Source organism: Nannospalax galili, unplaced genomic scaffold (assembly GCF_000622305.1).
Source record: "Nannospalax galili isolate Female #2095 unplaced genomic scaffold, S.galili_v1.0 scaffold312, whole genome shotgun sequence".
Classification (NCBI taxonomy): Eukaryota; Metazoa; Chordata; class Mammalia; order Rodentia; family Spalacidae; genus Nannospalax; species Nannospalax galili.
Window position 1 is genome coordinate 9,592,778 of NW_008335967.1, and position 27,946 is coordinate 9,620,723.

Consider the following 27,946-nt stretch of genomic DNA (forward strand, 5'->3'; position numbering starts at 1 on the left):
TTCTAATAGAACATAAACAAATGTATGAAGTCTACTTTCATTTGTAAGATCTCCTTCAATGAGCTTTCTCTACTTCCTTGCTGCTCTGACCTTCATTCATCAACTTATCACATTGTATTATGTTTTCCTCTCTAGTCTCTCCATCCTGATGCCCATTTCCATGAAAGTATTGGATTCTATTAACATTATTCAAATTGTTTTTCTCAATCTTTGACTCCAGTAATTTACAAATGCCTAGACCAGGAATTTATTATGAGAGAATATAAACTGAGAAAATCTTGCTCAGGTTTCTAAGTCATGCTGTAGGCCTTCCAAAACCCCATAAGGAACAATTAAAGATCCCTGCTTTGGAGCCAGATACAGTAATGCATATCTGTAATTCTAGTACTTAGAATGAAGGAGGAAGAGAATGAGATTATCCTCAACTACATAATAATTTTGAGGCCAAACTGAACTACATGATACCCTGTCTAAACAAAGAAATAATAATAAAAAAATATTTGTGAATAAAATTTCTATTTGAACTAGTTAATATAAAGAATGTAACAGTGTCATATCTATTAGTTTGGATGAAATAATGCATTGAGCACATGGTACTTCCTCTTCAGATATATATCAATGACTGGAATATACATTTCAAAGTATATATTAGGTTTTACTATTACTGGTGGATTCTAAAGGTGCAATTAAAATGTTTTAATATGGTAGAAAGGTACTAGGCTAAGAGCTTTTTCAGTTCCTTAAGATAGTTCATAGGCCAGTGTCCTAATAATTTTTCTAATTTCCATCTGTAATATGGTGGACTTAGGGACATAGCACAAAGGCACTGAGGTCTTGGACTCTAGGGCATTTACAGCTCTCTCCAGCATGTGATGAGACAGGGTGTCTGGGGACCCTGTGAGGAGGCTGTCTGGACTCTGACCTCTGGACATCGTGTGAGAGGCTGGGTTCTACACTGATGCTGGCGCTGTCTTTTTTCAATAAAATTTTTGTTCATTTCATATACATCTTAATCATATTTAGACCCCCCTCCTGTATCGCATACCTCCATAGTATGCCCACCAGATTTCATCCATTCTGTCACATATACTAAGGCTTATGGACTCAAGTTTCTGTACCCAGATACCCTTTGGTGTAGGTTCATCCACTGGAACCTAGTCAACCTACTACAGGATTCACTCTATTTTTTCAGCTTTTATGCTTTTATTACACCAGGTTAAGGAAAACAGAATATGGCCACAGTGTCCTGCTCCATTGGGTATATATTCTAAATACAGATCCATTCTCATCTCATGAGAAAGAAATCCATTCAAAACCATCTCACTGTTCACCAAATTCTACCCTTAAAACCTAACACAAAATCTTATACCACTGTGCACAAGATTTTTGGCAGTTATAAGCTCTATCACAAGTCGGAGCTTACAAACAATGTGAGGATATAAGTGGCATTACATGCACCCTCACTGGATAGAACAGACTGCCTGAGGCAGTGTGGTTGTATGGAGGGAGAGAAGTCTGGACTGGTGGTAAACTGATGCTCCTGGTGGGGGCATTACCAGCCAAGGCTCTTGACTAACCTGCAATTCCTCAGCTGTTCCAGTGTTTTTTATACCTAACAACATTAGACAATAGATATCTGCAAGCAAATTTGTCTAAATAAAGAGTTCAGTATGTGATTCTCCAGGAGGTGGCCAATTACAGAAAGGCATTACTTGGAAACCCTACAGTAGACTGGGATGAAAGTTGTCCTGGAGGCTGAAGAAGGCCCAGTGTGTTTTATTAGGTTGGGCTCCACCACATAGGCCCCCTCCCCCTTGACTCTTAACAGCGAGTACAGTGCCATGTCCTTGCCGGAGTCCTTGTGGCAGTACAGTTGGGACAGGTAAATGAGGGTCTGGTGGGTGGGCTGCAGGGGCAGGGAATAGCATGGCTGAGGCACAACACTGAGAAGCAGGAACCATGCTATACAAGGAAGGACTCAAGTGCCACATTTCCAGGAAATGATGCCGGCCCACCAGCTCCACCAGCCCCATGCTATACAGAGAGGAAAGCATGGCAGGCCAGCTAAAGCCTGGATGGCAGGCAAACTTCATGTATATCCAGGTTAGCACAGGCCCCAGCAACATGCCCACACCAAACCACTCCAGGGTCCTCATGGGCTCTGGATTGATGCAGTGCTGTAGCCTCTTCAGGTGACAGAGATTTAGATTCAGGGCATCTTGAAGATGCAGCTCAAAAAAGTGAGCCCTCTGAAGGTGCTACAACATAGGGAAGAGCTCATCTTCTGGAATGGCATTTTCTTCCATCATCAGGACTTAGTGTGGGTTGTAAGTTTGCAGCAATCATTCCAGGCAATAGGTAATGTCTTGCTTCTCCTTCTCAAACGAGTTGGTTCAAAGATCATCACCACAATCATCTTTGGTGCTCTCATAGTAGTTAGCCACAGGGACATACTTGGAGAGTAGCTTTGCATCCAAATGGTTCCCACTTCGTTCCACATCGCACGGGAAGAACTGGTGCCCCTCACACTGGGGCCACACTGCTGCAGAAGTACGGTGAAACTGAGATACCACCTGCCAATCTTAGTGGAAGCCAGGCTGCCTGCCCACAGTGATGTTGGTGATCATCAGCTAGGGGCGAGGGTGGCCTGCCAGACCAAAGGCACCGAGCCGTTGGCAGAGGGCAGCTCCTCAAAGTAGTGAGTGCAGGACAGCGTCCCCCTCCTTCAGACTTTGCTGCAGGAACTCTTGGTTCATCCGATTTAGATGATGTAGCTAGAAGGGGCACCAGAAGGCTAAATGTCACCACAATTAGAATGAAGAGGAGTGCTTCCCCAGAAGACTGCAGCCTCGGGAGAAGCATGACAGCTCCGGGGAGGTTGGTAATGTCTTGCCCCAAGAACAAACTATCCTGGAAGTCAGGCTAAATCATGGACGTCAAACCCGGTGCCAGCGGTCAGCTGGGTCCCTGCCACTCCCTGATGCCATGGCTTCTGTGACCCAGGCAGGCTGATCCTTGGGCAGAAACATCACTAGACCCCAGCCAGCCAGGAGCAGCAGAAGCCGAACAGCTCCAGCGAGGGCTCCACTTGCTCTGACAGGCCATGTGACCCACGGGTTGCAGAGAGACTCTGGATTCACTCTTAAATCAAGACTGACTCTGATGCTCCCAGGCCCCTTTGGTTGCGAATAGTTTCTCGGTATGGTTACGGGTTCTTACCCACTTCCCTGTGTCTATGCTGGGATTTTGTCTGGCTTGAGCTTTCATGGACTTGGTACATGGGGAGCCACCATTGCTGAGTTCATATGAGTAACTGCCCAGGTGTATGGGAAATTTTGTTTTCTTCTAGTCACCTGTCAGTTCTGGCTCTAACAATATTTCTACTTCTAGTTCTGCAATAATCCTGACTTGGGAGGCAGAAGTTTGATACAGGTGTCCTATTCAAGGATTAGCAGTCTGAGGCCTATAGTTCTCTGCTCCTTGGCCAGGAGTGGGTCTCTGTGTTAATCACTATCTGATATACAAAGGTGCTTCTCTGGTGAGAGTTGAAAAATGCATTAATCTGTGTGTATAACAATAAATCATTAGTAGTCAGTGTAATACTATAAATATTTAGCAGAATAATGGAATTAAGCTTTACCCTAAGGCTGGTAAACTGTCTAGCCTCAGGTACCTAGACCAGATATCAATGTCAGGTATGAGCTCCATTCTTATGAAAGGTATATTAAATCCAATTGGAAGTGGTTGTCTACTATGATAATATTTATGGCACTAGTGCACTATAGAAATTTATTAAAGTATATACACATACATTACAAAAAGTCATTAAAGGGATTTACTTATAACAGGAGACATTGCCCCACTAAACACAAAAGTCTAGTAAAAGCCCAAAGCCAGAAATGGACTTGCTCTTTGGATGTAGTTGACAAGGGGTGTCCCATAGACCCTCAAATAATACTGTCCACTGCCTCTGCTCTTTGTTACACAGGAGACTTGATGGTAAGGCCCTATTGCTAAAGACAACACATACATGCTCTGTAGAACACATAAGGAAAAATCAAGTTGATTATGACCTCAAAGCTTCATCTCTACTGACTAGCTTTCATAGTGTTGGAAGGTGCTATGCAGAAGAGAAAATTAATCATTAACTTTAACTGTGAATTCTGTAAGGCACAGCAACAACTGGCCTGGGAAGATGTGTCCACAAAGTTAATAAAAGAAGGATTATGCGAATGTGTCTTGTTGAACTCAAAGTTTCTGAATTTGGCTAGTCTGGTTAGCAAGATTTCACCTACATTCCTTATTCCTGCCTCACACATGCTGGGATTATAGGTGGGGTACCGTGTATACTGTTTTACTTTCTTGGGATTCAAACTTTGGTCCTAACTTTTGCTTGGCAAGTTTGTTTCTCACTAAGCCATCTCTCCAGCCCACCTTCACGTCATTCTAAAAACAAATATTCTTTATAGCTGTGCATATGAATGGACAATAATATGATTATTATTTACACGTAATAAATATTATGTATTACTATTATATTCAATTAAAATACACAATGGACAATAAATATGGTTTTTGTAGCTTAATCAAAGAGTTTTATCTTTTTTGTACTTTTTATTTTAAAAGTTTCATTAGCATTAATTAAAACAAACATGGTTACATTGAAAAACTTTGTATAGGTTGGAGAATTTGGAAAGGGAATGAATACTAAACTCACATTACAACAGTGATAAATTTCACAGTATTGCTGAGGCTTGGTAACACAGTTTTATGAGCAAAAAATGCTGAAAAATTATAATAAGCATACAGAATTCTGAATTTACATTCTTAAACACAATTGCATATTTTTAGTTTAAGAATTTTATAAGTTTAGTTCTTAGGTTTTCTTATCTTCTCATACTATGATTGCTAGCTTTACAACTTCAGTTAGGTGTTTTACATTTTTGGTAGGGCACATGTGAAGGTACAGTGAGGCTTTAGAGGATTAATAGAAAAATGATGGAAAACTTCTTGATGCCTTGGAATGGAAGAGATCCAACATCAAGGTCTGTATGCCCAGGACCATGTGTCAACTCAAAACCATATTTAACCCTCAGGGGAGGTGGGAAGTACATTGATTCTAGAGAATAAATCCTCTCAGATTAGAATCTACAATAATAGACACCTCTCCCTTCCTCAGCAGAAACCCAATACAGGGGCAAGGCCACTACCATTCAAAAACTGGGACCTCAGGGGAGGGTTTGTGGGGAATGCAGTCACCCAGAGAAGGTTGAATGCTTGCCCAACATCAGGAAGTCTTCCATCCTCCAGTTTGCTCCACTACCAGCCTACCACGTCAGGAATATGGAACCATGGCTCATGATTGGGGACCAAAGCTGCAGACTCCTGTGAGGGGACCACAGCTCCAGCTCACAGAAGGGGACCACAGTTTCATCTTCACAGGTGAGGACCACTCCTCCAAGTTCACAGGAGGGGCCCACAGCACCAGCTCCAGGAAGGGATCACAACTCTGGCTCATGGTTGGGTGCTACAGTTTCAGCTTACAGGAGGGAACCACAGCTCTAGGTTCATTGAAGGGAACCACTGTCTCGGCTCAAAGAATGCTACCATAGTCCTAGGCTCATAGGAGGGGACCCAGCTTCAGCTCATGGGAGAACACAGCTCCAGAATTTCAGGAGCAGGCACATATCCAGGTTTATTGGAGACAAGCAAAGCTCCAGGTTCATGAGAGACAACCACAGCTCCAAGTCCGTGGGTGAGGACTACAGCTCCAGACTTAAGGGAGGGGGCCTAGTTTCAATTATACTGATTCTACTAGTTTCCTGTTTTCATCTCCCAGTCTACATGAACATATTTGTGTTTAAGAAAGAGCATTTTTGGCTTCTGTGCAGCAAATAAAGGCAGCAGTTACTGCCTTTATTTTCTCATTAAAAGGAGAAAAATCACTTTTTGCTTTAGACAGCTGGATCACGTGTTTTGTTTTTTATGGTCAAACATCTTGTTGGTTTCTTTTCGGGGGTCAGGAAGAGCCAGTGGTGAGACATCTTACTGCAGTCACATTTTACTGAGAGCCGCCATTACCATCATCTTGGTTCTCTGACCATTTTTTCTTAGTTGCAAAGTCCTTTCTCACCTGCGCCCAGCAATCTGCTCTCCTCTTTGTCATAGGTAACTCGCATGAAGATGGCCAGGCAACTGTAAGTGTTCAGCTCCGTGGCCAGTCCCAGGTGAGAGAGGAGCGCAGGGTCCCAGCCAGGTGGTATACTGACAGCTGCCACCTGCTTGTACCTGCTGCATGCACCTGCTGCTAGGCCTGCACACAGCAGGTATTTGGGTCAGCACCCCAGCTCCTGCCACCACTAGTGCGTGGGGTAGACTGGGACAGTAATTGATGGCACACGGGGCTGGCTCCTGTCTTGTACTTTTAAACTATAATATGTTGGAGTGAAGTAGTTTTAGGGTCATGTGTATTTGGATTTCTAAATGCTTCCTGTACCTTGATGTCTAAGTCTTTCCCAAGATTTGGGAATTTTTGTACTATTATTTTATTGAAGAGGTTTGCTATGCCCACAACCTGTAGTTCTCCCCCTGGTATTCTAACAGCTGAATATTTGATTTTTTAAGTATATCCCAAAACACTTGCATTATCTCTCCATGTTTTTTTTTTTAATTTCTCTTTTGTTTTGGCACTAATAATTTAAAAAGTCTGTCTTTGAGCTATTATTTTTTTTCTTTTGCTTGATCTAATTTGTTACTGAGACTGTCAATTGCTTTTTTCTATTTGGCCTTTGAATGAGCTTCTCATTTCTGCAATTTCTGTTTGATTCTCTTTCAGAGCCTGTGGTTCCATGCTTAATTCATTGAACTGTTTGTTTTTTCCATGTTTTTTGTGTGTTTCTATGTTGAGAATTGTTCATCTGTTGAGATAGGTATTTCTTACACTATTATGAAATGGCCTTCTTAGTGACTTTCTTTTGATAATGTTTCTTGGTAGTATCAGTGCTGGGCTTGATTCACAACATTCACATGATCCTGATGGCCTTGTCTCCCTGAGGATACCAGCATATGACTACAAAACCACTCCCTTGGGGATCTGTGCCTGACATCATTTATTTTGTCCCCTTTGGAACCCATAAGAGACTTACATATTAAAATTTTTTTCATAGTTGATGCATAGAATTTTTGAAATAGAAAAAAATGTTCAATTCCATAAAGTGTTCTTTATTTTTATTAATTGTTTGGGAATTTCATACAATATATTTTTATCATATGCAACCACTCTTCTCTCATCTCCTTTCATATCCATCCCCACCTTCCTACCCACCCAACTTCATGGACTTCTTTTTAAGCCCATTAGGCTTGAGTCCATACCCCTGAAATATGGCGAGCCTACACAGGGTCATACCCTTAAAGAAAATCTCTCTCTCTCTCTCTCTCTCTCTCTCTCTCTCTCTCTCTCTCTCTCTCTCTCTCTCTCATGTGTGTTTACTTTTCATCAAGGTGAGCATAGAGTCATAATGCAGGTAAGTGCATGATTCTAGTGGGCATCTTAAAATATCAGAAGTAGGCAGTTATCAATTGTCAAAAGCTCCTGAGCTAGGTATGTAGCTCTGTGCCCACCATCTCCGTGATGGGAATCCATGATGGGATTTTGTCTGGACTGAGATGTCTCAGGTTTTGTAGGAGCTGTCACAACCACTTTGAGTTCTTATGTGTAACTGCCCTACTGTGTTGTTGAGCAGCAATTTGCTCTGAGACAAAACATTCCATCAGTAGGGTGTTTTGAGAGGAGATGAAATACTCTGCCCTGTAGGGAATCTTATTAAGCTCCAAAATTAAACAATTGAATAGCTTCAGGAAGTCCCTGAAACTGACCAAGTTCACAAGGCTCCTCCCTCCCCAAGACTGGTGAGAGACACTCTCAGACAAGTCACTCTGATTGGAAGACGAAACCAGCTGAGAGGCATGGAAGAGGCTCAGACCAACTGAGCTGTCTGGAAAGTGTACTCATAGCTCTCCTGTGCTGCCTGCAGGCTGTGACGTGCGCTCCAAGCTTCCTGCTCTCTTGAGCTGTCCCCCATGCTGGGATGAGAGTTTTGGCAATGCACATGTTTTGAGTCATTTCTAGTCCTATAAGTAACCCATTACCCATACTCCTGTAAGTAACCCCAATAAAACCCATTAGTTCACCAAGTTGGACTTTGGTGGAATCCTTACTTTGGTCTGTCTTGGCTCCTTATTTGGTTTGTTCACGTCCCCCCCATGAATAGTGTCACACAACATGTGTCTGGAAAACACTGGTTTTTTTTTTCAGTCATCCACTGCCTCTGGCTCTTAAAATCTTTCTGCCCCGTCTTCCTCAGTGGTCCCTGAATTGGGGAAGTACTCTCATGTAGACATCCAATATCAGACTGAGAACTCTGAAATCTCTTATTCTCTGCACATTGACCAGTTTTGGGTGTCTGTGTTAATCACCATGTATTACAAAAAACAATCTTCTCTGATGAAGGTTGAGAAAGTCACTGATCTATGGGTATAACAGCAAATCACTAGGAGTACTTTAATACTATGTCCATTCAGCAGAATAGTAGTAGGAGCTCCCAGGTTTTATGACCTATCTATTTGCAGATTTGGGGGACCAATAACTGTGACAGATATGGTTCCACCTTGTGGATCAGGCTTTTAATTTAATCAGAAAATGTTTGATTATCTCCATAAACTTCGTGCCACTATTGCACAAGTTGGCATATCTTTCCAAGCTATTCATATTATTGTAGCTCACAGGGTTCATACCTGAGTAAGACTGAAGATCACTTTTTTTTCCGGTAGCATTTGCAGCACCTTCCAGCACTATAATAACTAGCCAGTAGGGATGAAATGTTCAGGTCAGTACCAGCTTGATTGATTCATGTTCTATGATGCAAGTGTATAATATCTTCAAAAATAGGGTATTTTAAAAAATATTTTATTTATTACTTTTATTTTACGTGTATGAGTATATTGCCTGCATGTATGTAAATACATCTGTGTCATGCAATGCCCACAAAGGTCAGAGGAGCATGTAGGATTCCCCTGGAACTGGAGTTAGGGACAGGTTTTAGGTACCATGTGGATTCTAGAAATTGAACGCAGGTCTTTAAGAGCAGCCAGTGCTCTTAACTGCTATCTGTCCAGCCCTAGCCATAGGGTCATATAAGTAGGTTTTTGAGGATAACCAAGAGCAAAAACAATAATGTTTGGAGATCTATGGCAGTCTCCTGGCCAACAATTCCAAGAGGGAGTCCTTTCATGACAGTGAAATTTTTTATTTGCTAGACTATGAAGTCTGGTAAAGGCATTGTCTACTTGTTATAGGGTAACTCCTAGTAAACTCTGCATATATGTGTGTGTATATGTATGCATTTTAGAAAGCTTCTTCAACAGTAAGGATTTTTTGGCAAAAAGCTTTTGGTGTTAGTTATCCCTCCCCATACTACTTCCTTTACCTTGTTTCCCATCCCCTCCACCCAATTTAACCCTTCTTGTTCCATTATTTGCCTTCCCCTTTATATTACTGCATTCCATTTCCTCTCTCTTACAAACCCCTTTTCCACAGCCCCTTACTAGTTAGTTTCCTTACTTCCATGGGTTTTCCAAAGGCAACACACATATCTAAAGATTCAAAGCTAGTACTCACATATGAGAGAAAACATGTGAAATTTGTTCTTGTAGGTCTAGGCTACCTCATTCAAGATGAATTTTTTCCAGCTCCAACCATTTATCTGTGAATTTTGTTTTGTTTAACAGCTTAATAATATTCCATTGTATAAATGTTTCACATATTCATTATCTATTCTTCGGTTTATGTTTTATCTTATTTAACAGTATATGGTGCTAAGACCAGAAAGGTAAAATGATTCCTCAATATAAAATAAGTAGGGCTTGAATGGCAATCACCAATTTCACAAATTTTCAGATTTAAGGTTATTCCAGTTCTCTTATGTAAACAAACATGGGATTGGGATTATACAGAGCATGTCTAAATTTAAATTCACTTTAGATTGATTCTTATATTTCTCCATTAATCTTCTTGGTTTAATTTCTCATATATATTCTTGCTATGAGTTTGAACACATTCCTGACTTCAAATAAATTCATACACCCCAATGACAAAGGCTTTAATCAAGAGAATAGATGAACACTTTGAAATGCTAAACAATGAAACTTAACTGAAGAAATTTTACCTTTTTCTTTTTATTTTGTTCTTTACTGTGCAACTTTGAACTAACTTGAAATCCCCTGGTGTGCTCCCTTCCATTAAAGAGTTTACTAGGATACAAACTCCCCCACTTCACAAAGACATGCATTATAGGGCTTTCCATCCTTTCAAGAAAGTTGTGATCTAAGTCTTTTAAAGCTCTTGTAGCCTTTGTCTCTCTGGAATACCATCTACCATTTGTAGATGTGGTTTTAGTTCCACTCCCTAAGGCTGATATATAAGCAAATACAAGAATTTCTGTCCTGTTACTGCAATAAAATCTCATGACCAAGTCAACTAATCAACAAAAGAGTTTACTTTGGCTTAGGGTTCAGAAGGATAAGTCCATCACGGTGGGGAGGCAAGGCAGCAAGCAGGTCTGGCAGCTGAAGCAGGAAGTCGAGAGCTTACATATTCACTGGAAAGTACTAAGTAGAGAGAGGGAACTGCAAGTGGGTCAAGGCCACAAACTCTCAAAGTCTTCCTAGAGTGATGTGCTACCTGCAGCAAGGCTACACCTCTTAAAGTGCCATGGCCTCCCAAACAGCACCACCAACTGGGTACAGAGTGCTCAAAAACTTGAACCTGCAGCAACCACTTCTTATGCAAACCACTGTAGTCAGCTGAAAAAGTAGTAAGTAGAATTTTTTTCTCTTTTACTGTATTTTATTATTTTATTTTTGAGACAGGGTCTCATGCAATTGATACTGGCTCAAATGTGCTAAGAATGACTTTGAACATCTGATCCTCCTGCCTCTATTTCCTGAGTGGTGTACCACCATGCTAAGGAACCAATGCAGGGCTCTGTATATGCTAGGCAAGCACTGTACCCACTGAACATTATTGGCAACCACCTTTATAGTTTTGGGGACCTCTGGGGTCACTTTGGCCAACTGCTCATAGGGAGGCAACCCACCCCTGGTACTGGGATTTTCATTTAACAACCTTATGGCTTCTGGAGGGGCCTTTTTCAACCCCGTAGGGTTCCTTCTGGGCTTAAGGCTTTCAACTGTTTCTTTAGCAACCCGTTTTTTCTTTCAATTAACCCTGCTCCTGTAGGATTGTATGGAAGGGGGAAATACCATTGAACCTGATTATCCTCAGCCCAAGCTTGCACATCTGTACCTGTGAAATGAGTGTCTCTGTTGCTATCAATTTGCCTTGGGCACCATACATGACACTGAGTTCAGTAAGCACCTTAATAGTAGCCTTGCCCATCTCTTATTTGCAAGGAAAGGACTGTGTAAGGCTTGTGGCAGTGTCCACACAAGTGAGAGCATATTTATACCCCTCACTGACTGGCATGTGCCCTATATAATCTACTTACCAGTCTCTCACAGGGGGCACTGCCTTGTGAATGTGTTCCATCATGGCATCCATCCTTTGGGGCTGTTACCGGGAACACACCTCGCAGGCTTGGACAGCCTGTTGGATGTCAGCATATTTTACTGGATTGCTGGCTGCTTTGGCTATTCTCCATCCTGTGTCGGCTCCTCTGTGGCCTGTTTTGATGTGAATCTAGTGAGCTGCTTCAAAGGGAACCTGAGGGCAGATAGCCCTCACCTTGGTGAGGGCATCAGCTTCCTGATTCCCGGGGGGACTCACCGGGCAGTGGGCAGCCACATGGTAAACTACCAGGGGCACTAGCTCCTCCTGCATTTTATTATAGATGTCCTGTCACATCTTTTGTCCCCATAGTGGCTGTCCCATCACCTGCAAGTTTTCTTTCTCCCACTGAGCCATCCATAAGGTTAAGCCCTTGAACACAGCCCAACTGTCAGTACAAATTGTAACTGGCCAAGGCTCCTTCATTATTATTATCCATACAGCTCTCATTTCAGCCGATTGACTGCTTTATCCTTCTCTCTAACCATGTAGTGTCAGTGTTCATATGTATTGCCGCTGCTACCCATTCCTGTCTGGCACCCCTGCTAGTGCCATCAGTATACCAGGCATCAGCCAGAATTGGGGGAGCCCCTTCTAGCACTCGGTCAGGTCTTGCTGGAGGGTCAACTATAGGAGGTGGAGGGAGAGGCTCTGTGCCTTGAAATGACACCGGTTCTAGTACTGCTTGCATGGCATTGGTGCTTGGGCTTGCTAACACCACCCCTCACTGTTGCAAATATGCATGCCATCTTTGCAGCATTTGGTTTTGAGCCACCCCTGACAATTTCTTGGCTAACAGGCCCTCCATCTATCCTTTTATGGGATATGTGGTTTTTTTCAGTGATGGAGGTGGGGCCCATAATGGATTCGACCTGTCACAATGCTTTGTACACAGCCAGCAGTTGCTGTTCTAGCGCTGTGTACCGGACTCCGCCCCATTCAATGATTGGGACCAGAACCCAATTGGGACCGTCTGTTCGGGTTGTTATCACAAACTCCACCCATAAACTTCAGGGCTCCTGGTGACTTGCAAGAGGAAGTGACACTGAGGTATTGGGGCACACAGCTGCTTAGCTTCGCAACCAGTACCTTGGCCTGCTCAAAAGCCTCTTGGGCCTTTACATCCCAATCCCATGTAACACCTCTTTTTACTAGATTTTACAGGGGGCGGGTAACCTGAATAACATGAGGTATAAAATTCACCAATGCCCAAGAAGTCCCCAAAATACCTGTAACTGTTTAGCATTTATTGGTATGGTTTTGTAAGATTTTCTCAACCACCGAACTGGGTATCATGCGAGTTCTGCCTGACCATAAGACTCCTAAGAATTTTACCATTGTAATGGGTTCTTGTACCTTCTGTGGGTTGATTTCCCATCTTCACTCCTTCAGGTGAACTTGCATGTTCCCCAAATCAACTTCCAAATCTGTAAGGCACTCAGAAATTAGCATTATGTCATCTATGTGTTGGAACCTCCTTACTGAAGGAGGGCAGGGTAACAGGGCCAGGTCCCAGGCCACCATCCCATGACAAATCATGAGGCTATGGAGGTAACCTTGGGGAAGTACTCTGAAAGTCCATTGTTGTCCATTCCATCTGAATGCAAATTGATCTTGGGATTCAGCAGCTAAGGGAATACTAAAGAATGCATTAGCAAGGTCCACCATGGTGTGGAAGGACCCCATTTCCTGCACCAGCTGATCAGTTAGCAGTGCAACATTGGGCACCCCTGCGTGAATGGGAGACATCACCTTATTTAACTCCTGGTAATCTACATTCTGCAGGAGCCATCTGACTTCCTGATCGGCCAGACGAAGCTATTGAAAGGGTTCTGGGCTGGACAAATAACTTCTACTCACTCAAGCTCCTGGATGGTTTCAATAGTTTTATCTCGACCCCCAGGTAGCTGGTGCTGTTTGATACTCACCGCCCTCCATGGGTGGGCAAGATGAGAGCCAGTCACTAATTTTACCTATATATAATTGAACAGATTTGTTTGACACTATAATATGAAGATAGCATTAGTGCAAGACTAAAAAAACTTTTTATTGATTAAGGGTTAAGTTAAATGAGATAACTATTTAAAAGTAGCATAGAGGAATCCATGAATTGTTTGTAGAACTTTAGGCTTTCTGTCTAAATCAGAGATAATTGATAAATTAAACTGAGAGAACGATGGAGTGAAGGACATTAAGGAGAGTTGGAGGGAGGTAGTGGTAGATGGCTATGATCAATCCTGTAAGTATATGTGATTTTCAAAGAAAAAGATGCTATTTAAAAAATTTAAAAACAGCCTTCCATAAAATAAATCAAGGTATCTCTGAAAGTCATGTATGTTGGTGTAGATTCTGTGATTCTAGTACTCAGAAACATAGTCATAACAATGTAAGTTTGAGGCCAGATTTGGGCTACAGAGTGAATTCTAACCCAGTCTGACCTGCCTGGTGAGACTCTGAAAAACCAGAAGTGAATGTATCTCTGAAATAAAAACTCCAAAGGCATTTTCACAAAATTATAGCTCAATCCCCCAAAAGTATATTTTCAGTTTTCATGGGAGTTACAGTTTGCAACTCATGCACTGAAATGAGTAGAAAAAGGAAATCACACAAAAAAACAACTTCAGAAGAACAAGAGAGAAGTATGAGATTCATGTAAATTTAATGTTCAAGTGTAGAAATTTGTGGAAACTTTTTTATTCCTTTATGATACATTTTTATTAAGTGAGTTATAAGAGAGAATAGGATGTAAAGTGATGAAAGAAGAGAAAATATGCTTAAAATCCTTTCCCCTAGACTGTCATATTCAAAAAGTCTTCTGAGCCTCAGTCACTCTCTTGGACTGAGTTCTTGTTCTTGTTCCCCACTCCTCCACTTTCCTCGGCATACCCATTCACTTCAGTTTAAGAGGACTTTATTCATATGCCTCAAGAATGCCAGAATGCCATGGCCACCTGCCAAAGCACCATGGAATCCCTACACTTTTGTCCTCTAAGTTAGCTGTCTCTAATGAACAGGGTTCCTCCTCCGTTCCAAAGCTAGCTTTGCCTCTGCCTCCCCAGCTTCCATAAGGAATTTCCACACTAATCATTCACCCCTATGTTTTCTCTCTGTGCCTTCTCTTTAGACTGCCTGAGTAAACAAACTTGTGGATGCTTCAGGTCACAATGCTAGTTATCCCTTATCCTTCGCCATGAATTCCTTATACACAGCTGTTTAGTCCTTCACTTCCCACTCATATTTTATTCCTTTAAATTTTCTGTATTATTTGTTTCAGATTTTTTTTTTTTTTTTTTTTTTTTTTTTTTCTTTTTGAGACAGGGTCTCCCTGTAGCCCCAGCTGTCCTGGAACTCGCTATGTAGACCAGGCTGGCCTCAAACTCAGAAAGATCCGCTTGCTTCTGCCTCCCAAGTGCTGGGATTAAAGGCATGTGCCACCACACCTGGCATGTTTCAGATATTTTTTAAAAATTAAATACCTGTCTTATCTGGAAAAATTCTACATATGTGGAGTTAGTCTTTAGGAAGCAGTGGTATTTAAATTAAGCAGAAAAGTAATTCATTTGAACAGTATGGAGTTTTACAAAGAATTAAAGGGCAGATGGAATGCCTAGTCTTAGTTGTCAACCTCATTGGCTCTATGATCAAATAAGAAACATGTTTCAAGAATTGCAGAGATGGTTCAGCAGCTAAGCGCACTGACTGCTCTTGCAGAGGACCTGGGTTCAATTCCCAGCACCCACAGGGTGGCTAACAGCCATCCATAACTCCAGCTCCTGGGGATTTGATGCCTTCTTCTGACCTCCAATGGGACTGTAGGACACGGGTGCACCTACACATATGCAGGGCCATACACTCTTACACATAAAATAAAAATAAAATATTTAAAAATATATACATAAAGAAAAGAAACATGCGTCTGGGTAGATCTACGAGGGTATTTCCTAGAAAGATTAACTGAAGGAGGAAGACACCCCCTACACACATACTGAGTTGAACATGTCTTTGGGCAGCAGCCAAGACAAAAAGAGGTCTGAGGGAAAAGCCGAGCATCTTTGCCAGCCTGCCTGCCTTTTCTCCTTGCTGCTTCATGTACCAACCTTGCCGTTGTATTGGTGCTGTTGCTTCTATTCTTCTCTGACATCAGCACTCAGTTTTTTAGTTTTCCAACATGAGCTGAAGACCAGCAGCTCTCCAGGAATCCTCCAGACCTTCAGCACTCAATTTGCACCACTGAGGTATCGATCCCCAGGGACAGAGAAGATGTTGTGTTTTCAGTTTCTCCAGTGTGCAAACACCCATTTCTGGACCATATTGTGCAAACCAACAGAATAGCTTCCATTTGTGATATGCATTCATTCTATTTATTCTAGAGCACCCTGAGTAATGCAGAAGACAATAAGCATAGTTCAAATATTAGGCAGGGAATAACTCTTAAAGCTCAATAATAAAGACACATAAATCAGTTTTTAAAATTGGCAAGGAATGAAAATATATTTCTCCATAGAATATGTGTGGTAGGCAATACACACTTTAGCTGGTGCTCAATACCATTGTCATCAGAAAGGTTAAAAAAAAGCCCACAGCAATGCAATTTTATATTAATTATGGAAGCAATCATCAAAAGACTTGTTATAACAAGTATTGGTATGGAAGTGAAGAAATATCAATGCTTGTCTACTGTCAATGAGAATATAAAATTATCTGGCTACTTTGGAAAACAGTCTCTTCGAAATGGTGTCAGACTAAGTGTCTCTTGATGGATAAGTAGATTAAGGAGACATAAATATATAATGGAACACACTTTAGCCTGAAACAAAGGAGAAATGCTTTTATTTTCTACAATATGAATGGATGTGGAAGACATTATACCAAATGGCAGGCACAGGAAGATAAGTACTGTATGATCTTGCTTACGTGTTTAATACAGTAATTAAAATGATAGAAAAGGGGAGTAGAATTGTGATTACCAGACTAAGGCTGGTGGGAGGTAGAAATACAAGATATTGGTTGAAGGGTCCAAAGATTTGCTCAACAAAATGAATATATAGCAAAATCTATTGAAGAATATAGTGTCTACATTAAATAATGTACTGTATGCTTTTAAAACTACGGAGATATTTTAAATGTTCTTACCATAAAAAAAAAAACAGTGTTTCTCATCTACATAGCAAGTCCCATACCAGCCTGGATATGGATCAGGCTCTACGTAGGGAGAACCTGTCTCAAAAAAAGAAACTCTTTTAAAAAAGTGTGTGATGTGATTGACCTGCAAATTAGCTTCATGTAATCATTGCATATATATTATATACAATATATATGTCATAAAATATATTTTTGTTAAGTATATTTCAATAAATTTGGAGGGAAAATATATTTTTAAAATAAGATAAGGCAACAGAAATTCATTATGGAGCTTCTCTATGCCCCAAAATTCATGTCCTATTCATCCAAGATATGGAAACACGTGACCACATCCTGGTCTTCACAACAGCATTTTTCATAATTACCAAATAGCCATTAACTGATAAATGGCAAGTCAAACATGATGCATTCGTACAATTGGTCCACAATAAAGATGATACCCTTATGTATGCTGTAACTTGAATGAATTTTGGAAACATTATACATTTAATAAACTGCTATCTGATTTTGTTTGTTGCCCAAGATCACCCTGTATTTCTTTCTATATTTCTTTGAAAATATAAGCTAGAAGATTGCTTTACAGGGGCTCACACACCTATACTAGAAGCAAAACTCTCTCTGGTCGTGACATCCAAATCCTGAACCACTAAGAGTACTAACCAGGTCTTTTATTGAAATAGCAGTTTACCAATGATGTATTCCTTAACCAAGTGTGCAAATTTATTTATGCAAGAGATCTAGGTAAAGCTGAGAACCAAATTTTTAATTTTCTTTTCAGAGAATTATTAGGACTCCGTGGCTCATATTCCTTTGTCATGCATTGAACCAAAATCTTCAGTTGTCTACAGAGTACTTTTTATTTATTCTCTGTTGTAGAATGTACTTTCTGGCCATCTTGACTTGCTTTTCATTGTAGACCTATATTTAAACTAACACTGGAGTATCACATTTATTTCTGAAGATCTTTACTTCTTTTTTTCTCTCTTTTTTTTTTAAGACAGGGTTTCACTATCTAACCCTAACTGCCTGGAACTATGTAGACAAGGTGATTTTGAACTCAGAGATCTCCTGCCTCTGCCTCTCAAGTGCTGGGATTAAATTTGAGTGCCATCACCCCGGGCAATTACTGAAGATATTTATCCTTGTTGAAACTTATTGTTTCATTTGGCTTAGTTATTTCATATGTTATCTGACATTGTTGTGTGCTTGAACAGAGGGCCCTTTGATGTATAAATCTACAAAGTCATCTTGACAAGAAATGTCAAATTGAATCTTAATGCCATAGAACTTTACCCAGGGTCTAATATTGTGTTTTAAAAAGCAAAACTTGTTTATTGAAGTATCAAAAAATATTTCCTCATGAATTTTATAAAAGTATAAAGAAAGCTTTCTAACTAGAAATAGTTCCTTATGGACTCAGAGTACAGAGAGTTGATGATACTCGGTGAGTGCTTGGCTAGAGTGCAGGAGGCTCTGGGTTCAATACATAGACCCCCTCATTCCTTGCTTTTCACAGAACTGTAATTTTGAATTGAAAAAAATGAAATTGCTAAGGAACATTTCAAATAGGATTCCATTTGGACAGCTTTTATTTACCAACAACTATGCAAAGTGAAATGCACCATCACTCCAATAGATTCTAAAATTTTGCACCACAAGTGCCAAAAAAAAAAAAAAATATGACTTGGCAAGGCATGGCTGAAAGGCCTAGAATGTTGTGTCCAAAGAAAACAAATACCTCAGCAGCATTAAGACAGTGCACTTTTAATCATCTCTGATAGTCACTGATTCTTTCCCTTTCCAGATTTATCTGGGTACCTGAACTTCTCAAAATTTATAAAATAATTCAAATTTATAAAATTTACTAGACCACAGGATTTAGATTTGACCCCATTTCTGCCTCTCATTTGACTTCTCCTGCAGCAGCTCCTACTTGTGGAATCTGAAAGCTAAAGAATCTTAGTTCCAGAATCCTATGTCATGATCTCTTCCCTGTTCTTCCTGTCCTTTCTTCTTATTTCTTCCATCCTTCTTTATTCTCCAGCAACTTGTAACGGTCTGCTTTAATACTGTCACAATACATGGATTAAAAGGATAGGGATGAAGCTTTAATTTTTCAATCTTTATTACTACCATTCAGACTGTAGCTTATGTAGTCATTCCATCCTTGTGTTTCTTCAAGTTATTTTCTAGATATTGAGTTCACTTTTCCTTCTCTCCCTTGAGATTCTCATGACCAACGCTAGCCATGTATCCTGCTTCCTCATTCATCCTGATGTGCAGTTACAATGGTCTTACTTGCTTATCTGTCTTCTTTAAACAACTTTTGCTGTTGCAGCAGCTGATATAGCATGTGGAAACAGTAGTTCCTCAGGAAATGATTATTCTATTGCTGTCCTAAATTATTATTAATGCTGTCAAACCCAAAGATTGACAACATGGTGGATAATGGTATCAAATTTAAGAAGACTGAGATTTCATTAAAAACAAGAACTCTTAAATTTTGTTTTGTAGGAACTAAAAGTTGAAAGAACAGAATACAATATTTCACAGAATTAAGCTGAGCAAATTCAGAGGAAAGCCAAAGCCGGACCTGAGGGCGGGAACCTGGAGCACAGACCATCTAGGAATGCTGCTTACAGATTGATCCATGCTCAGCCTGCTTTGTTATACAGCCCAGGACCACCTGCACAGGGGGGATACCACCCACAATAGGGTGGACCCTCCACATCACTCAAAAATCAAGAAAATGCCCCATAGACAAGCCTAGAGGCCAGTCTAATGGAGGAAGTTTTTCAGCTAAGGCTCCCTCTACCCAGTTATGTCAAATTGACAACTTTAGCTATCTAGCACAAGCATGGTGGAAGGAGAGAACTTTGTTACTGAGGTGCATGAGAGTGTCAGTTGAAGCCAGGTTTTCCTGAGTTAGCGTCCCTTCTCTGCTACTGACTCCTGGTCATTTTGGACAAGTTTCTTGAGCTCTGGAACATGACGATTAAACAAAGAGTTCCAGATGCATCCATTGTTATTTTACCATGAGAAGTGGGCTAATTTACTTGGAACAGTGTCTGACATTATTTAAATGCTGTGAGTGTTGATATGTTTTCTCTATTTACTGCATTTCAAAACTATAGCTTTCATTATTGAAAATTCAATTTCCTTATCTTAAAGTTTGAAAAAAATCCTACTTTATGGAGTGTTAATAAAGTTGAAATAACCAAAGATATGAGAAATAATGTCCATCATAGCCAAGAGCACGATTGCTATATCCAGACAGCCTTAGTCCAAAGGCCAGCTCCAATTCTGGGCAATGCCACCTACAACAAGCTGCCTAAAATCACTTAACTACTTATGTCCTCAGTTTCCTCCTCTGTAATTGTTTATAACATAACATCCATATAATTAGTTGATTCTAAGAGTAAAGATATATATTATTAAACTTTAATGCTAACAATTATCACATATTCTAATATATTCATTTTCATGTAAATTGTGTTTATCTTCTAGATTACAAAATCTTAGAGAAGTGTCTTTGTTCCCTTTATTACTTTATAAGAAACTGATTTAGATCCTGGTTGTAGTCTTATTTTTATGCAAGTTTTGCAATTCCTACTCTGTTTCATTTTACACATGCATTAAATAATATTCTATGTCACTGTATTATTTTTTTGGTTCTATTTGGTTGTAAGGATCATAATACTATTCTACTGAAATGAGGCTTAAATGAGGTGAAATTGTATTATTTTTCCATGTAACAAGATCATAGGCAGTTCTGTCATAGTTTTAATTAATTCTTTAAAAACTGTTTTCTCATATTACCATTTATTATTAGAAAACATTGCTCTCACACATTAACACAATATGTTATCTTCATAAGAGAGTGATTTGGATACCCCAAATTTCATCTTTTGTATGTAGAATACCATTCTCAAGTTTAAATATATGGTAAATAGTGGACTGGGATATGAGTCAGTAGTAGAGTAATTGCCATAAGCAATGCACTGGGTTTGATCCTCAGTACTGACATATCTGAATGGGAGAGATTATAAGTGATTGCTATCTAATAAATCTGCCAAAATTTTGATCCCAAGTATAATCCAGCTTCAATTTATGTTTTATGGATGGGTTGACCTGTCTAACGGTTATTTAGTCCCCAATACTTCGGTTCCAAGGAGAAAAATCTAGGACACACAGTGGGTGAGCTATGACACACCTTTTGTAGGATGGGGCTGGCTGATTTGTGTCCCAGCCTTGCTTCCATTCCTACCTTCTCACAAATCAGAACTTTGTTTTGTTTGGAATGAGAGATGAGTGAGTTTGTCTTCCTGGGAATTATACTCTAAAGACTTGTATTTTGCCTGCTAAAGCAGTAGGCATTATTTGGAATTAAGGGAATATAATTACTAATTAGTATATGTGCTTTAATAAAAATTAATGAAGTCCATGATTAAAGAAAATGAACAAACAGAACCCCCATAAAAAATAAAACAATAAAAACAGGCCCAAAATTGGCTAGAAAAGGGCTGGTGAGGAAGTAACATTTAAGACAAGAACTAAGGGGTTTATCAGCCAGACCCCTTGGCGCAAATATGGCACCTTCCAAATTGTTGAAAAACTGCTTTTAGGTAAGGGACTAATTTAAGAAGAATGAACATGGTTTGGGAAAACCACATTTTTAAAAGTGTCAGGCACAAGAAATTTAACAGAGTTTATCTGAGGAAAGAATTATTTGCAAATTGTTCAGCACCAGAATTAGAGAGGTTCAGAGAGGTCTATAGCTGACGTGAGGGAAGCTGAGCTTTCACAAGAAGAAGATAAAGATAATGTATTCGACTGGGCTCAAGGTAGTTTGCTTACTTATAGTAGTAATGCCCCTAGTTCTTATTTAAAATATTTTAAATAAACATTTAAATAAACGTGTTTAAATATAATGCTGTATCCTATAAATGTATAACACTGTAATATGTTAATAAATTTGTCTCTAATATTTTAGTATGTACTTCAGCTATGATGTATTTACTCAATAACATAAAACACTGAGGTATTTCAGTTTAATATCCTTGTTTGGATTTTGTTTTGATTATGAGGAGTAATGCTAGAAACAGAGAAAGTGTGTGTGTGTGTGTGTGTGTGTGTGTGTGTGTGTGTGTGTTGTATGAGCACCTTGACAACTCGTGAAGAGTCAAGATAAAGAAACAAATATTCTGGAATCAGAATGGATAACAACCACATCTTTAAGTTTTCACGTATTGCAAAACCAAGTTCAAGGAAAGTCACCTGCAATGTGTTCACATGGTCATAGCTTTTGTAGCACTGGAAAAACTATTGTTTAAATGCAGCTACTTCCTACTATTTAGAAATGACCATTTATTGATCCAGTCAAAGTAAAACTGATTTTGAGGACCATAGCATTTGAAAGCACTTTTTTATTTCCAAGCTGGAGTTGAGTTGGACAGGGGCCTTGCTCTTGCTGTGAAAGCTCTCCACCACTGAGTTAAATGCTCCACACCTGAAATTACTTCTTAAGACATTAATTTATTTTTAGTTATTCATACATAATGACATTCAAGACTTCTGTCACATACTGATGACTTATTCTAGATCAAAAACATAAACTGCACAGGTTATAGAGACATATAGTATCAAGCACTGAAAATATGAAATTAGTGGAAATGAAAATAGCAGTTCATACATATAGAGCAAGGAGCCAGTCTATGGAAAATTCTTCAACATTAAGAGATGTCCATTTTTTCAAGCAAAGAAATAGGTCTCTTTAATGCTTTCCCAAAATGAAAATTCCTTTGAGAAATGTATTTAAAAATATAGAGGATAAAGTAAAAAAATGCCATGCATTTTCCCTTTTATGTCAGAAAATGTAATTTACTGCTATTATATTTGTAAAACAGCAGACTGTAAGCAATAAGACAAATCTTTATGAAAATTTTGACACACATTTCATAAATCTCAACTATCTATCTATCATCTATATCTATATCTATCATCTATCTATCATCTATCCTTTATCTTTTTCACTAGCTTATAAAATAGCATGTTTCCTTGTGACATTTTCATATGTAACAAGTTTGCTTGACCCTCCCTCATCCTCTCTTCACCTCCCTGCCACCCCCATCTCTGCTCAACCACTTATGCTCCCATAGTTTTCCTTGTGCTTTCATATCACATTTATGTAACATTACCCTGTCCATCCCTCCCCCTTATAAAGCTTCTCCCTGATATCCTATCTCCTGGGCCACTTTGTAGTATTTTGCGGTCTATACACACGAACACATAAATACACACATAAAGTTAGAAACCATGATTCACATATGAAACATGGTGTTTTACTTTCTGACCCCAGCTGGGCTATTTCATTTAATATAATATTTTCCAGTTCCATCTATTTTCCTGTAATTTTCATTGTCTTGTTTTATTATTAAAATATTTATTTTTATTGTTTGAATGTTTTGTATGCACTATGTAAATGCACCACATGTGTGTAATATATGCAGGGGTCAACAGAGGGTGTCAGACCCCTGAAACTGGAGTTATAGATGGCTGCTACTTACAGCCATGTGAATGCTGGGAACCAAACTCTGGTCCTCTGCAAGAGCAGCCAGTGCTCTTAACTGATGATTCATCTCTCCAGCCCTCATAATTCTATTTTTCACTGTGGTTGATAAACTGTAGTCTGTTTCCATTTCCTTTCTCTTGTCAACACAGTAGTAATGAACATGTATGTACAAGTATCTCTATAGGATACTGACTCTTTGGAGCATATACCCCAAAAAGGCATAGCTGGATCATACAGTAGTTTCATTTTTAACTTTTGAAAAGATTCCACAATGTTTTCTAGAGGAGCTGCACCAGTTTACTCTCCAAACAGCAGTGAATGAGCATTCCTTTTTCCTCAAATCTGTGCAGTCATTTGTTTTCTTGATGCTAGACATTCTGACTAGGGTGAGATGGAACCTCAAAATAGTTTTAAATTGCATTTCCTTGATTTCCAAGCTCGTTGGGCACTTTAAAAAGTATTTATTGACCATTTGTATTTATTCTTTTGTGAACTCTCTTTTCAGCTCCTCAACAAATTTTTTAAATTTGGATTAGTTTTCTTATTGTTTAGTATTTTTGAGTTATTTACACATTCTAGGCATTTAGTCTCTGTCAGACATACAACTAACAAAGATTTTCTCCTACTCTGTCTCTTCACTTGGTTAAACAATTTCTTTGCTGGAGAGAAGTCTTTTAATTTCATCATCTCCTATATATCAATTACTGAGCTTATTTCCTAAGTGACTGGATCCTGCTACATCTTGATATATTTTCTTTACACTTTCTTTGAGCAGTCTCAGAGTTTCAGGTCTTTTGTAAATGTCTTTGATTCATTTTGGAGTTGATTTTTGTGTCAGATAAGAGATACAGGTTTAATTTCTTTTTTGTTTCCTGCATGTGGATATAAAGTTTTCCCAGAACCATTTGTTAAGAAGCTGTCTTTTCTACATTGAGTATCTTTAAAATTTTTGTCAAAAATTAAGTAGGTGTTGCTGTGTGTTTATGACTGAGTCTTCTACTATGTCCTATTGATCTACATGTCTGTATTTGTGCCAGAACCAAGCAATTTTTGTCACTGTGACTCTGTAATACAACTTGAAATTAGATATGGTGATTGTAGAATGTCTTTTTTTTAACCTTCTTCAGTATTTCTTTTGCTACTTAAGGCCTTTTGTGGTTAATTTTTGGGCAGGCACGGTTTGATACAGGATCTCTCTGTAGGTCCGGTCTGGAACTCACTGTGTAGACCAGGCTGATCTTGGTCTCACAGAGATCCTTTGCTTGCCTCTGTCTCCTGAGTGCTAGGATTAAAGATGTGAGCCACCACATTTAAGATTTTGTTTTGTTTTGTTTTCTGCAAAGAATGGAGATGGACCTTTAATGGGGCTTGTATTGAATCTGTATATCACTTTTGGTAACATAGTCATTTTCACAATATTGATTCTTGTAGTCCATGAGAGTGGAGTATCTTTCCATCTTCTAGTGATTTATTCAATTTCTCTTGTATATTGAAATTTTCAATATTGAGGCCATTAACTTCCTTGGTTAAGTTTATCCCCAAATGTTTATTTTATTATTTTATTTTATTTTATTTTATGCAATTATGAATGGCATTTTCTGAGTTTTACCTCAACCTATTTATTATTGGTATATAGGAAGACTACTGATTTTTATGTGTTAATTTTGTTTCCTGCCATTCCTTTAACCTCCCTGGAAGACAGACAAATCATTGTCACTGGCAGAGCTAATCAGAGTATTCAGCAATATAATGAGCTTCAGATTTGTCACGGATTTAATCAACATCACATCCTTTTCTCATAGATTTTTGTGATGTTTGTATTACTGATCCCATTTTTATTAATTTTTGGTGTGCATGTTTTCTTTTTTAAGTATAAATATTTGCTTTCCTATCCAATTATATGTTCAGAATTTTTTCTTCATTTCCTTAGAGGCTCCACAAAACTCGTATCTGCCTTGGAACAGACTGATGGTGATTTCTGAATATATATCTTCTGCAATGAAGGTTGCAGGAACACATCACAGGCTTCCAATGACTTAGCTCATTTGTCCTTAGCTAACCCTTCTTAAACTCATGGCAGACTGGCACCATTTCTGCAAAGATACAGCTTACTTTATTATTAGAAAATGCCAACCGTCCACCATGATCAATTACACCCATTAATTCTCAGGAAGTAAGATGCCTATGTGTGAGAGGGAACTCATCACTACTAATGACTATCTTGAAAACAAAGCTCAGTGACATCCTATAATTAAATTAGATAACAGCTCATTCTAAGACTCTTTTTGAGTGAAAATACTACATAAAATTATACAACTCAGGTGACATTTTCAGGATTATTTCATCAACTAAATCATATCTAATTCCTAAGTAACTTCATTATATGTATTCAAATTTGAGACGGCATCTCAATTATTTCTAATTGCTGCTGCTATTATATTGAAATAGCAATGTTTATCTTTTATGAACATGAGGTTATCAGAAAAAAATGATGGGGAGATAAGGGAGGAGTTGGAGGGGAGGGAGTGGGAATGGATTTGATCAAAACACGTTATATGCATATATGAAATTCTCAGTAAATTATTTATTAGAAAAAGAAATAGCAATGTTTATCTTTTAATACAAATAAATGAACATATTTTAAGAGATTACTTTTATTTCCCTTTGATATTAAATTTAAATGTATCATTTTATTTCTATATTAGGTTTTTGGAAACATATTTCCAAACATACCTTCAGACTCTAGGTATATTAGGTATATTGCAGATAATAGTACTTAGGTGTGGAGCTCAAACAGGAAGTCATTGTTACTTACCACACAAATATTTATAGATTTTTTAGTAACCAGAGGGCTTTCCTCACAGCAGCCAGAGTAATATTTTCTATCTTGAAAAATTATCAGCTCACTCACATGCTGAAGTTGTGAATTTCCTTGTTAGTCCTTCTAGCATAAAATCCAGTCCTGTCTTCAGGCCCTGGGTTTTTTTTTTTCTCAGCAGACCATCCCTCTCATAATAGGGCACTACTGGACCCCCAGCCCATTGTTGTGACAGCTCCTGCTTTCTCTCATCCATAACCTTTCATATGCCTGTGGAGGACATGCTCATCCTCTTACTCCAATGCAAACTCATCCCTTTTTGTTTCAGTCAATGTAAAATTAATTCTTTCACAAGATACTTTCCTGATCAACAGAGCAACCGTTATTCACCTTATTTTAAGATTTATTTAATGCAGATCATTGAAAATCTCCCTCCCTCCCTCCCTCCCTCCCTCTGTTTTTCAACCAAGGAACAAAGTAGAATTTCTGTTAGATGAAGAATGAATCCATCAAATTTACAGTCCTGATGCATATTGACAGGCACACTAGACACCCGGAATGGATTGATTATTCTCTTTCTTTCTTGCAAACGTAGTCTGTTTCTAACCTTTACGGCTGTACAATTGGAGAACTGTGAATTGTCTGTATTTGCTTGCTGTATGTCCTTTCAGGAGCAGTGAACATAGCTGAGATTTACATCATTGGGTGCCACTTAGATAACAGGTGCATGCAGAACCCATAAGAGAAAAGATGTGACACCAGTGTGTCAGGCGCCTATTCAGAAAACCAAGTGCGTGTTCCAGGGTGATTGGGGAAGCAAGATCAGGTGAAAGTCAAACTTGAAATACAGATGTGAGCCACAGCAGTGGGGGCTTTCAAAGGTAGAGAACTTTTCCTTTCTTTCTTTCTTTCTTTCTTTCTTTCTTTCTTTTCTTTCTTTTTCTTTCTTTCTTTCCCTTCCTTCCTTCCTTCCTTCCTTCCTTCCTTCCTTCCTTCTTTCTTTCTTTCTTTCATTTGTTCTTTCTCTCTCTTTCTTTTTATCTCTTTCTTCTATCTTTCTGTGTGGTACTAGAGATAGAACCTAGGGCCTCACACATTTTAGGGAAGTACTCTGTCATTGAGCTGTATCCTAACTTTCTTTTCACCATTTAATTTGAGACAGGGTAACACTATGCTGATTAGGCTGTCCTTGAACTCACTATCTAACCCACGCAGGCTCAATGTCCTGGGTTGCTGGGATACTGGCCTATATTACCAGGCCTGGTTAATTTTGAGTATTGCTAATTCCATATTTTAGCTTTGTTCCCACTGAAGATTTTTTTTTTTTGAGTCAGTCCTCATTCAGGTTTTTTTGTTTTAGACGCATTCCATTACAACTTTAACACACTCAGTAACAATTTCCAGAACAAAGACACATCTCTTTCAAAAGTGGTGATAAATTTTTTAGGTTCACAGTTGAATTAATACAGTTATACAGTATTGAACTCAGTATAAACCCTGTAAGACATAAAAGTGAACGAGTTTTTAACCTTCAAAAAAGATCTCCATTTCATTTTAGAATATATTGTTCCTTGCAGAAAGACTCATTGTTTTTGCTACTAACACTGAGATGTTGGTACATGCATCTCTAATCTGTATGTATCTGATTATTACTAGTCATGGTTAATTGCACTCAGATCCTTGGCACCGTGTATGGATATAAAGTTACAGGTAGATTTCAATGGTAATGTTTATCACCTCTACTAATTAATGTGACTTAAATTTTTATACTTCCTCCTCAAATATAACTCAT

The 27,946-nt window shown here is 38.9% G+C and overlaps 1 pseudogene; it reads right to left on the reverse strand.

The window, feature by feature from the left end:
- Nucleotides 1-1,721: 1,721 nt before the first annotated feature.
- Nucleotides 1,722-7,642, reverse strand: LOC103732240 (annotated as a pseudogene).
- Between the last annotated feature and the right edge of the window lie 20,304 nt (nt 7,643-27,946).